Genomic DNA, 12760 nt, shown 5'->3' with positions numbered 1-12760 from the left:
GAGGCTATAGGGAGGCAAAGTGAAAACCTACGCCCCTAGCGGTTGCGTTCCAACGGAAAATCAGTTTCAATGTAAACTCCCATAGACCGGATTTTCTGACATTTACTACGAAACCATTTCGGCAAAGTTATCAAATCAAAAAAACATTAGTGTTTTTACATTAATAATCTACCAACGTTGAGAATTTCAAACAGTATTTCGCCTTCTTTCAAATTTTCGAAATTGCTCCATTCTTCCTGTCAAAGTCAATGGAAATTAAGAAAAATATTTTCATAATTCGGATTGTGATTGAAAATCAACTATGATCACCAGAATCAATAAAGTCTGTCTCCAGTATTTGCCGTTTAAGCCATTATACTAACTATTTGGTGTCGACCGAGATATAATTTTTAAAAAGACGTGTCGAGAAATCCCCTTCATTCTCTCGGCATTAGGAACGCTACCACTAGGGGGCGATGAGATTACTTTCCCTCCCTATTATGAAGTAATAGGTCACCGAAAAGATGCCTCTTCAGAGGGGGTGGCAAATTACACATTAATGTTAATCAGTAGCCAAATAATGAAATAATTTTGCATTTTAATTTAACATAAGATACTAAAAGAAAGGAGTATGTCTGGTCAAAAGACAGCCATGAAGTGCTGCTGTGAAGATGAGAGGTACAAACAAACAGCACATACCATATATCTTAAGAGTGAACGAGATCACTTGATATATCCTGCACCTTAATTAAGTTCAAAATACAATTCAGTTCACATAGTTACACATTTATGAAGTGCTTTTCATAGACAGGCTTATCAATTCTGACAATCACATCTGAAAGATAGACACAGAAACCAGACAAATATAAACAATCATTTATTTTCAAATGTAATAATTTCCAATCATTCATATATATATATATTTAAAACAGACATGCATACACACACAAAACAAGAAGATATCAGAGCAAAACAGGAAGATATTTCCTCAAAAAAAAAATCTATGGGACTTTCTTGGTGAACTTATGCCTGGGGGGGTGAGAGAGAGGGGGGGGGCGGGGTGCAGAGGGACACAGACAGCGGGTAGTGGTTTAAGCATCATTCTGCATTCCAATCAAATCTGAACTCAACATCCAAGAGAGCTCCACTCACGTTGAAATGTTTCCCCACAGTGCCTTGGCAAACTTTGTGTATGTCACCTGAAACAGATTACATACAAGTTCACTCCTACTGCTCAGGCCATCAGGAGTGGGACCAGGTGATATATTTGATGTGAACCAAATACACAAATAGACAATGGGAGACAGAAAGATATTTCAGAAACTGGGAAAACATTGCTTTAACACTGTCTTTTACAGTAATATTCATTGGGATTAACTGGAATTGAAACACATTCAGCCAAGGTTGATGCTCCACACGACAACAATTACAGGAAAGAGACTTAAAACTTACATTTCTGAATGTAGAACTTGAATGACCCTGTCCCCCTGTATGACGAGCTCCACACGGAATGGGGTCTCTGGCAGCTTCCCCTTGAATGCCTTCTCCACCATATCTTGATCCATCCAGACATGGCTGTTGTCCTCCAACAGCAATGCCACCTCCTTTTCCTCCTCCATTATTCCTGTTACCTCCACCATTTTTGCGGTTGGAGTTCTCATTTCCTGTAAAAGCAAAAGAGAGACGTTGGGTATTGGATCCACATTTCCTGACCCTCCTGGATATTGGCAATGGGCAAATGCTATTGGCATACTGAGGCATTACTCAAATAGAATGGTAAAGAGACTTAACCCATGGTACTGTATATGCAATGACTCTTGACCAAATGATCTACAAGGTCTGAACTTGTATGAAATACAATACTTACGAGCAGCTGTGTGAAATTGGTCGTCTTTAGTGTCTGATTGGGTGCAGTCTTCAGGTGACTGAGACTGACCTCCATCCCAAGGGGGATATCAAGGAGTACCGCCTCCCTCCACAGATTAATGGTAACCCTCTCCCCTCCTCCACCATCGATGGTGATGTCCCGGACTGGACACCCTTGGCCACCATTTTTTGGAACTATCCATCTTGTACTGCTTTCCTACAATCATAACAGACAAACTTTTGAACTGTGGAAGTACTGTGAAACTACAAACCCATTTTAAAATTGCAAAATACATTTTGAATGAATGCATCCACAAAACTACACAAATATAAGATCCGTTGTTGAGCCTGTAATGTTATGTATAGCAATTCAAAATACTTACTGAACAGACTGTCCCACTGATGGTGAGGAAGCCTGCCTCATCATTTCTTTGCCCAATGTCCACTTTAAGGGACGGAGGACAGATAGTTTGGATGGCCCTGGCCTCCACCTCCTCTGACACTTCCAGTGCCCCCCTCTTTAAGACAGTTGTTTTTGACCATCAATCAGAAATCACACTTTCCATCTATTTACTGTAGAATCGTACAATTTGTTCTTTAAAGTAAAAACATCCATACTAACTATCCTTATTATACAAGGCAGTTAATTGACAATGAGAAGACATTACGATGAAGGTTGGGCGACATGGCATTTGCTGTTCTATAGGTCTACTGCAAATCACTGACCTTGAAACATAGTGTGTCCTTCTTAATGTTAATAGTAGAAAAACCATCCACTTTATTCACACTGTAGTTTTTAACTACATAGGTTTGGCCCTTTTGAAGTTTGCCCTCGAGATCCTCAAAGAGGGTAACTTTGGAGACTGTGCTGCCATCGGTGACAGCACATAAAAAGTTGATTTTGCTTCTTTTTGGGAACGCTTTGCCTTCTGTCATTTGGAACTCCACCACCTTGGTGACAGCTTCTTTCCCTACCACTTTTAAAATCAGTGATGGTAGGCGACTTGATGGTTGGCTTGAGGAACCGCAAAGAATCTCTTTCAATGTAGTCATTCTGTAGAAAAACAAGAAAGAGCAATTTAAGTTTAAGATGTTATTAGGGGTCAAGCAGTGAAGTTGCATAGGTCACCATTGTGTTTGTACCTTTTCTTATTTATTTATCTTATCTGTACCTTTTCTTATTTATTTCTTATGATTTATTATTCTTCTGCCATGGGAGTCTATGGCAGCCCATAGAACCGTAGAAAGTTACGTCATTGTCGAACCTGTCAAAATTTCTTAAATTAATAAATTCAGACCAAATACAATTTTTGATTGAAAAGGAGTAGCCTACTTTAATTCTGCACCTTTCTAAAAGCCCTGTGGATGTCTTATTTTTTTAAAGAATTATTCGTCTATATAAGTTGAAAAGTTGCCACTATGACCTTTAATATAGGATCAAATCATGCTCTCCATAACCTTACAGTAGCCTACATGGAGTGGTGAAACATAAATTATTTTGTATAGCGCACTTTTTGATATAGGATATTGGTCGATCGAATAGGTCTCTTGAATCTTACATAGGCCTAAAGATGTTATCAAAATGTTCTACATATTCTTACATAAATAAAGATTTATAGGGGAAGCCGGGGATATTTTCGGGCGGGACAAAACGAAAGTCAGGCGCGCAACAGGGGATATCTGCACCGCTATGGCCACTGCACTGGTCCACTCACTGGGAGTGGGGTCTGGTGCTGGCCTGGGCCGGGCCGTTTTGATAGGCTATACCTACGTTCTATTACATAGTTTCACCTATCACAATACAATCAAATTTGGTCCACGTGAGTATGTCCCACCCCTTTCCCTTCCATAGGCCGTCGCAGCTGTCAATTGTCAATCACAGTGTGTAAAAACAAAGACGGCCTTGATTCCTATCTCAGTCATATCTGAGCGAGCTAGCTGGCGGTTGTCGTCTCATGTAAATGAAAATTATTGAAGCTACAATACGAAAACGTGGTGCTCAAAAAACTTTTCTTCGTTCGCTCGTCATTCTAGTACCCCTGATCATGTAACGTTAGCCGCGTCCATTCCCAGTAATAGCTTCGGATGTGAGCACGAAGCACAGCGGCCGCCAGAGCCCAGCAGGCAAATATCGGAGAAACGAATGACATGATGGTAAGTTTATGATTGATGCTGAAAGTGAAAAAGCTAATTTGGTTAACGTTAGCTGGCTTCTTGATGTACCAGAGGTGGTAAGGTTAGCTAGCCTAGCCTTCACAGGGTCAAAAATTAGCACTTCAGTGACGAAATGCTAGTAGGCCTAAAGGTTAATTGTAGCCTAAAATATGCACGCTGCTGTTAGCTAGGTTTGCTTCACTCATTGACAATGGTAGTTAATATATTTGAACATTGTAGTTAAAATTACTTGGTTTGACGTGCTTATACAAATGGAAAAAACTGATAACGAGCCTTGGGTATTTGCTCATTCCGTTTTTCATCTTTACATTTTAAATCGAAGAATTAAGAAAGGGAGGGCAGACACTTGGTAGTTGTATGCTAGCCCACCATAACTAGCCCGGATTAACCATATGGGCAGCCGAGCACGTGCCTAGGGGCACCAGATCTCCAAGGGCACTGAGCAAAAAAAAAGAGGTGGCCCTGTAAAATGTAATGGCAATGAATATCCCAATACACAACATTTTCGGGACAACAGTGACCAAAAAACCTCACATCATTTGTGTATCCCACTGTATCCCCTCCCCCCACCTGCAATGGTCAGTCAGGATCTCTGAAACCTGAACCCCTTAAAATACCATTAATTTCCCTTAAATTCCCCTTAAAATACCCATTAAACTGTACCGAACAGTTTAATATGAATTAAGGGGTCCTTAATCTGGATTAAGTGTGGGCTAAGATTCCAGTGAAATTGTGTTCGGGTGTGCGCGCAAATACCCAAGGCTCGTTATCCGTTTTTTCTGGGCACTTCAAATATACCCAAAGCCAAACATATTGCCTATTTGATGTGCCTAGGTCAAAAAGCTCACCTTAGGTGTAACGTTAGGCCATGGACCAATAACTGTTAGCTAACGTTAGCTACTTAGTACCAGTCAGTGCCAAGCTAGCTATCATTTATTCACATAGCCTCTATAATCAATTAAATAGCCCACCACTTATTAGGTAGCCTAAATAACTTTTTAATTGTTTACAATAAGTAAGCCTAACAGTGGTTTTGAGGAATAAATATTAAAACTGTAATTTGGAATAGCCGTTATTGAATTACCCGCCTTGTATCTCGAGGTCTTCCAGTCGAATAACTAGGCTGAAAACTTCTGCTGTAGCCTACTAGTCTATAATTCTTGGGGTCTCGAGACAGGACGCTATATGCCCGCGAAATGTACAGTATTATGACAGCTGTGTTGAGATCTCGAGACAGTGTGACTGTCCGAATGTTCACACTACTTGCAGGCCTATATCATGTCCATCCATACTGTGTTTCCCCTATATGAATATAGCAGCAGCGGTACGCAGAAATATGCGCGCTGCGGAGAGGAGAGGGGGAGGAGAGGAGCGGAGCGGAGAGGGGGAGAAGAGGAAGAGAGGAGAGGCTCCGTCTTATCTTTTTAGAAACTAACGATAGCGATAGGCCTATCATTTAGCGCTACGGACGGACGCTTAATTCACACACCTGTTATGCATAAAACGAGACACTTAAGCACTTCCCTGATGTCAGCACAACGATTAGGCTTATAACAATAAGCACCGGTTGGGTAACGTTAGAGTAAAAAATGAAGCAAGCAATCGCTGAGTGATCATGGATTAAGCGATTATCATTTGCTGAAAGGAAAGTCCTGCAACTGGCAAACGCATTCCACAGGAATAGCCTACGCAAGTAACGCTCATCTACTAAACAGATCCCTTTTGATAAAATAACAGAGAATAGATACAGCCGGTCACACTAGGTAATGTTTAAATTAGGGTTCTGTCGGGTGCATGGACGTATTAAGGGCCCGTGTCCACATAGCCCTTTTCTGTCAGAAAAACGCTGGGGAGAGCTTCGTCCCAGCGCTCTGCAGCGCTTCATCAAATGTGACGTAGTGGTGTCCAAAAATACATTTTTGAAAACAATAGCGGACAAAAATATATCTGATGTGAGAGAATATTATATCTGTCATCCCTAATTATCGATATCCTAATGTCACTGACCCAAAACAATTTAGAAAGTTAAATCAACACAACAGCTCACGGTGCATGCATAAAACGTATGTTTTTACATAAAAATGCCAATGCTCAGCGCCCTTCTGGTGCTGTGAAACCTCCCATCAGGGCATGCTTACCTCCCAAAAAATTGTGCTTCGTTGGCCCTGGCCTACCCGGTTCTAGGACCCACCAGACGCCACTGAGTTGTTCAATACATGTATATTTTAATATTTACTCAATCTTGAGAAACCTCATCACGTGTAAAGCTAGACAGACATTTGCCCTGCTCAATACTGTGTAAATGTACAGTATAGGAGTCAAGATCCCTCCTTGTGCTGGCAGACCTCTTGACGGGGCACATTTCACGCACGCGCACACATACAAAAAAATCGGCACGCTTCGTGTGCACATTTTTGCAGCCGCGCGTGCATCACCACCGCTGCTACAACTCAATCCTAGGGGAAACACCGATACTACATGCTATAGTGTATACTGCAACTCGCATATAGTAACCTATATACTGCAACTCACATACTATATATAGTATTTTTTTTTAAATACACGGCCTAGGTCTATGCCCTCGAAATCAAATGGAAATCTGAAATGTGCAGTATTGTTGATGAAATCAGTTTATACTATAGGCTATTATTGCAACGGACAATGTAGGCCTAGTTAGGCAGGCCTATTGATCAGTTAATGTTAACTATGCACCAACGACATTAATACTCAACACAACAATATTTCGTGTTTATTTTGTAGCTTCAGCGACAAAAGACATTGACAAAGGTTGGCTTCGCCAAGCTGATTCCATAGCAGCATTGCAATATAATTTCATTAAGATGATTCGTTAACATTTAACTATTTACAATATTAGTAGCCTATTCAATAACGAGTAGGCCTATCTCTAAAATCTAGATAAATCCAACAGTAAATAAAAATGAAAATAATGTTGGTTAATTATGCAATAGCCTACACAACAGGCTATCCTAGGCCTACATTAGGCCAGATTATTATAATAAAATTGCACATTTACATTAATCGGGAAATTGGGATATTTGACAGTCCTCCATGGTAGAATAAACGTTTACAAATTGTATATGGGTTCACATTCAACAGCCAAGATCGGGTCAATGCTGTCAGTTATTGAAATAGTCTTATTGACCATAGAATCCAGCGATTGTCCAATTAGAATCGAGTATAGTACACCCTTTTCATTTTATATTTAAATCTCTGCACTCTGGTAAATATCAAGTAAGACAAAGTCATTGATTTAGCAGTACATTTTATGTGTAACAAAAGAGCTTTATTATGATTATTAAGCAGTACAGATACAATTCTGTCAAACAGGACCTGTGGTTTCTCTGAGCTGTAATTTTGTCAATCAGGGTTAGTGTCAACATTTCAGTCAAGTCTACTTCATTCAGTTACCTCTACAAAATACAGGATGATGTGGCTTTAGTGTTTGTGTTTTATGTAGGTAAGTTTCATTAACACTCTTCTGTATCCACACCCATATTCTAGAGCTCCTTATACCGCCCGAGATCTTCTGGCTCCACGATGATGGGTCCACCTTGTTGATGCAGGTGGTGATGACCAGATGCTCCAGGACCGTGTGCTTGATCAGCCACTGCGTTCAACATCACCTACAGAGAGGAAGACAGAGGCCTGAGTTAAGACAGGAGTGGTGAATCAATATGCCAGAGGCCTCTGCATGAGACACACAGGACAAGAATTTCCGCTAGGGAAAAAGGAAAGAAGGATAAAATAGACCCACTCCTTCCGCTGCATCTATGAAGAGCTGAGATTCAGATCCCTGATGTGACCTCATCCGAGAACTTCATGTGACCTGAACAGGAAGACATGACGGACTACTCCACTTCTGGACATTATACGGCTGGAAAGCCCTAATCACAGAAGTTGAGGGTGCACATGATGTAGAGTAGTCTCTCACTTTCACCTACACACACACCTGGGGTGTCCATGATGTTGAAGAGGTAGGATTTTGGGAAAGTGTGAACCCAACAGCTCAGTAGAAGACCTAGGACCACTCACATCCACATCATCTCTCTTCCTGATCGCTGGGTGTTTCGTCACAGGCAGTCCACGAAACGTGTCTGTAAGTAAACAAACAAAACCATACGGTCGCAGTATCATGGACATATGATATAACACAGTATAAACAAATCCTTGAACAAATTAAGACTTCCCAAAGAGACACCCAAGATCAACCCAGGTGTCTGGAAAGAGTCTGACCTTGCCATGATGGAGGTGACCAGAGGGAAACATTCTCCTAGGAGAGGGAGGGATGGAGAATAAACACAGTCAGCCCTTATACTCTTATTTTTGTTCAGAGCTGCTAAGCGTTATCCTCTAGCCACTGTCCATGTAACAGTGTCCATGTCTGACGTACTTGCGGGGAGCTGTTGTATCTGAAGTGAACTGGCAATGTTGCTGGGGAGGGACAACATATCCTCCAGCCAAGCCCCACACAGAATGTCACGTGGCTGCAGATTTAAACATCAACAGAAAGTACTTGACAGACAACATAATGGACTCTCCCAAGATGTTGCCCATGTTCTCTGTACACCTGTCAATCATACTTTTCTATCCCAGATACCTGAAGTAATGGCTTCATCAGTCATTGATTTGCATACATTATTTATTTTTACTATTAAAATCTTACATGGTCAAAACATGTCTCATAGAGGGAGCCACTGTAAGTTACAGAGGTGGTGGAGGCCAGGGCCATGCAGACCATCTGTCCTCCATGTCTGAAAGTGGACATGGTTTCTCACAGTGGCAGTCTGTTCAGAAAGTATTTTCAATCGCTACATTTGCATCACATGCTCCACAATCGATCTTTGTGGATGCATTCAATTTCTTTCCCGTAATTGTTTCACTTTCCTGTTGAGTGTCAACCTTGGTTGTTTCAATTCCAGTGAATCCTAATGAATGTTACTGTGAAAGAGTGTTAAACACGTTTTCCCAGTTTCTGAAATGTCAAAATCAATAACTATCGATTTCAATAGTTATTGATTTTACAGTATTTACAGTACTCCAAGAGAGGCTTGTCATTAACATTTGGAGGGTGGCAGTTTCTGAAATATCAAAATCAATAACTATTGATTTCAATAGGGTTGTCATCAACATTTGGAGGGTGGCGGGCGGACCTGACAGATGCTCCACAATGGATCTTATACAATTGTGCAGTTTTATGGAAGCATTCATTCAATTTGTATTTTAAGAGTTTAAATTATTATACATATATCTTTTTTTTTTTTTACAGTATTTACAATATGTACAGTACTCCCCTCCACCATGGGTTCAATTTTTGTCTGTTATGATTGTAGGAAAGTAGTACTAGATGGATTCTTCCAAAAAATGGCAGCCATGGGTATCAGGTCAAAAACGTCTGTTGAGGGTGGAGGAGGGCAGAGGGTTCTCATTAACCTTTGGAGGGAGGCGGTTGTAGTTCAGACCTCACAGATCATTTGGTCAAGAGTCGTTGCATATACCATGGGTTAAGAGTTGATGCCTTGGTATGCCAACAGCATTTGCCCATTGCCAATATCCAGGAGGGTCAGGAAATATGGATCCAATAGCCAACGTCTCTTTTGCCATTACAGGAAATGAGAAATCCAACAGCAAAAATGGTGGAGGTGACATTGATAATGAGAAGACTTTACAATGGAGTTTGGGAGAGACTGTTTGACTGTTCACATTACTATACTGAAAATCACTGACCTTGAATTACAAAGTGTCCTTCCTCACATTAAATATACAAATCCATCCACTTTGAATAGAGTGTAGTTCTTTACTACAATACGTTTCCTTTGAGCAATTTATGTCCAAGGTCCTCAAAGAGGGTCACTTTGGTTACTGTGTGCCTGTTAGCAGCTGCATACATGTAGTTGATCTTGGTCGTTTCAGGGAAGACTTTGCCCTCTCTCATCTCATAGTCTCACTGTAGGTGTCTTGAGTAGATCTTGGTGAAGAAGCCCAGCGTGAAGACATGCTGTACCGGGTGCTGGCGATACACATGGTCCCAAGTAGAGACACCATCAGGTTCATGTCTGTGGAGTAGATACTGAGAGCAGAGGGGTCCCCATCAGCAGTTGCAGGTGACCAGAGCTGGGGGAAACAGACAGAGAGGGAGAGACGGAGAGAGAGAGACAGAGAGAGGGAGAGACAGAGAGAGAGAGCAGTGATAAAGGAGGGGAAGACCCAAGTTAGAATCCTCCTCCTTGCAGAGGCCACCACCTTTAGTGTCAGTCCAGACCTCTAGGAGGGGGTTGTGGGGACAGCTGCTGGAGGTCCCATACCCCATTATTACAGATGTAGCCTACAGGGTGGGGTAACACCGTGGCCCTTCATGAGTTTGAAGATTAAATGTAAAAGGGGACAGTTTGCTCATGGTATGTTGTTGTTATTTTGCATAAGTTGTAATAGTTGATGTTTTGTTGATAAACCAAACAGTCCGACAGCTTGTGCAGACAGACACACAAAGTTAGAACTCATCAAGTGTGACAGATTGAGTAATCTAACGATCTACACTAACTGAACACACAGCCCCCCCTCCTCTCCTTTCCTTTTCTCTCCCTCTCTCCCACACACAGACCTCCTACAACCGCACATGACCACTACCACTAACCGGGTAGTTGGTGGCGTTGGTCCAGGGTTTCCTGGAGAGAGACCCACCCTCTGGAGCTGTTCCTGCAGCTGCTCCGTGAGAGACTCAGGACAGTTATGGAGCTGCCTCTGCAGCTCAGCCATGCCTTCCTGCTGACGCTCCAGCGCTCACCTTTCCGACTCCACGTTAGCCCTCCTAGGAAGACAGCACACACCCGCACGCACAAACACATGGGCAGGAACACATGCGTCATCCACGAGGACAGACAGGAGGGAGGGAAGGAGGACGAGAACAAACACACAGAGAGGGAGGGAGACAAATACATTGCTCATTGTATTTGTACGTGTCACTATTCTCACCTGTATGTGTCTGCAGTCGTGTCCTTGTCGCTGCAGCTGGATGCGTCTGAATGTGATTTGGACATCTCAGGGACACTTTGATGGCTGTCTCTTCCACTCAATCCCCACCATTCTGTCCTGGGAGAGTTACACTACTGAAGTTTCTCTTGACAGACAAGAGAGAGAGAGAAAGAGAAAGGGAGAGAGAAGATCGACAATGAAGAACCCCACGCTTGTACACATATTGCATATCAACCCTAACCCACCTCGGCTCTTACAGTGTGTGTGTGTATGTGTCAGCGTGACTCACTCTGTGATACAGTGATCAGAAATCAGCAGTCTCTTTTTCATAGAACACTGTAGAACAGATCTCACTGACACCCTATAGACAAGCTGCAAAACAAACAGACTGCAGAGAGAGAGAAAGAGAGAGGTTAATCTAGGCATTCAACCTATAATCAGAGTAAAACATTAACGCATCATACAGCAGAGTGGGAGGTGTGTCCCTTTGGGGTGACAGAGGCGGCTCGAGCTCTGCTTGATGGGGATGGGCAGCTTATTACAATCCTGGGCTCCAGAGTAAGCGAGCGTGCACCGGCCTAGTTTGGAACAGAGGGAAGGAGGCTTAAGGTTAGCTGTGCTAGCTCTGGGTCTGTGGGTATGGGAGTCACTGACCGGGGTGAAGTAGTTCTGAAGGTAACGGGGGACCTGTGGTTGATTATGTTGTGAGTCTGAGCTGAGTAACTCTGGCCTCTACAGGAAGCCAGTTTAGCTCTTGGTAGTGTCTCCTCCCTATGTGGGTGCAGGAGCCAAGACCCAATACCACCCTTGCTAACTTGTTTTGAGAGACCACAGTTTCTTTTTCATGGTCGCTGTCAGGCCCTCGAACCAAGCCACCCTACCATAATCAAAGTGGCAGAGTACTAGGCTATTTGCTAGTAGTCTGGGGCTGACTGTCTAGGAGGCTAGCTTTCCTAGCTAGGTATCTGGTGTGGGCGTTGACTTGTATCCAGTATTGTCCCTCCGACACTAGACAACTTGTTAGCTTGAATGGTACGTTATTATAGCTAGCCAGCTAGCAGCAACTAAGTTCGCAAGGAACTTTGCACAAGAGGTAGACTAACTTTGCTTCTTCGGCCAGCTTATGTACGGAATAGTAGCAAAACAAGGCATGAGTTTCAGTGAAATACGGCAATATTCTGATACTCAACTTAGCTTTCACTGCAAAGTGCGCTAGCTAACGTACTGACCTGTGGATACTGGCTTGCTAGCCAGCTAGTTCACTGTTGCTGTTTGGATCACGAAAACAGTATATCATATACCTAATAATACATCAACATTCATAAAGTTATGGAGGTTATTCAGTTCGTATATAAAATGCTGCCTTTGCTAACTTGCTAGCTTCGGAGGACATTTGACCCTGGCTCAGCTAGCCGGCTGTCTGCATAGATCTAGCTAGCTCACTATATAACGTTAGCTAGATGTGTTCCCCACACAATCCCTCAACAGGGGATAGATAACATAAATTCAGTTTACCCCATCGCAAAGCAGATTGTGTGTCCTCGCTGTGACAGCAAGCAGGGCGACTCCCCCGGCTACGTCCCTTGCTGCAGGTGTGACACAAATCCCAACTGCCCACTAAAGGCCGTTTCAGACGGGGAGCGATATTCCGCCTGCGTTCTCGCTGGGATCAGCGGGGGACACACGCGTCCTGCGCGCAGCGGGGAAAGATGACTACAATTCAGCTCTTGTCGCGGACGGGCGTGTGCAC

Source organism: Borostomias antarcticus, assembly GCF_949987555.1.
Source record: "Borostomias antarcticus genome assembly, chromosome: 10".
Lineage (NCBI taxonomy): Eukaryota > Metazoa > Chordata > Actinopteri > Stomiiformes > Stomiidae > Borostomias > Borostomias antarcticus.
Note: the sequence above shows the minus strand (reverse complement) of the source record.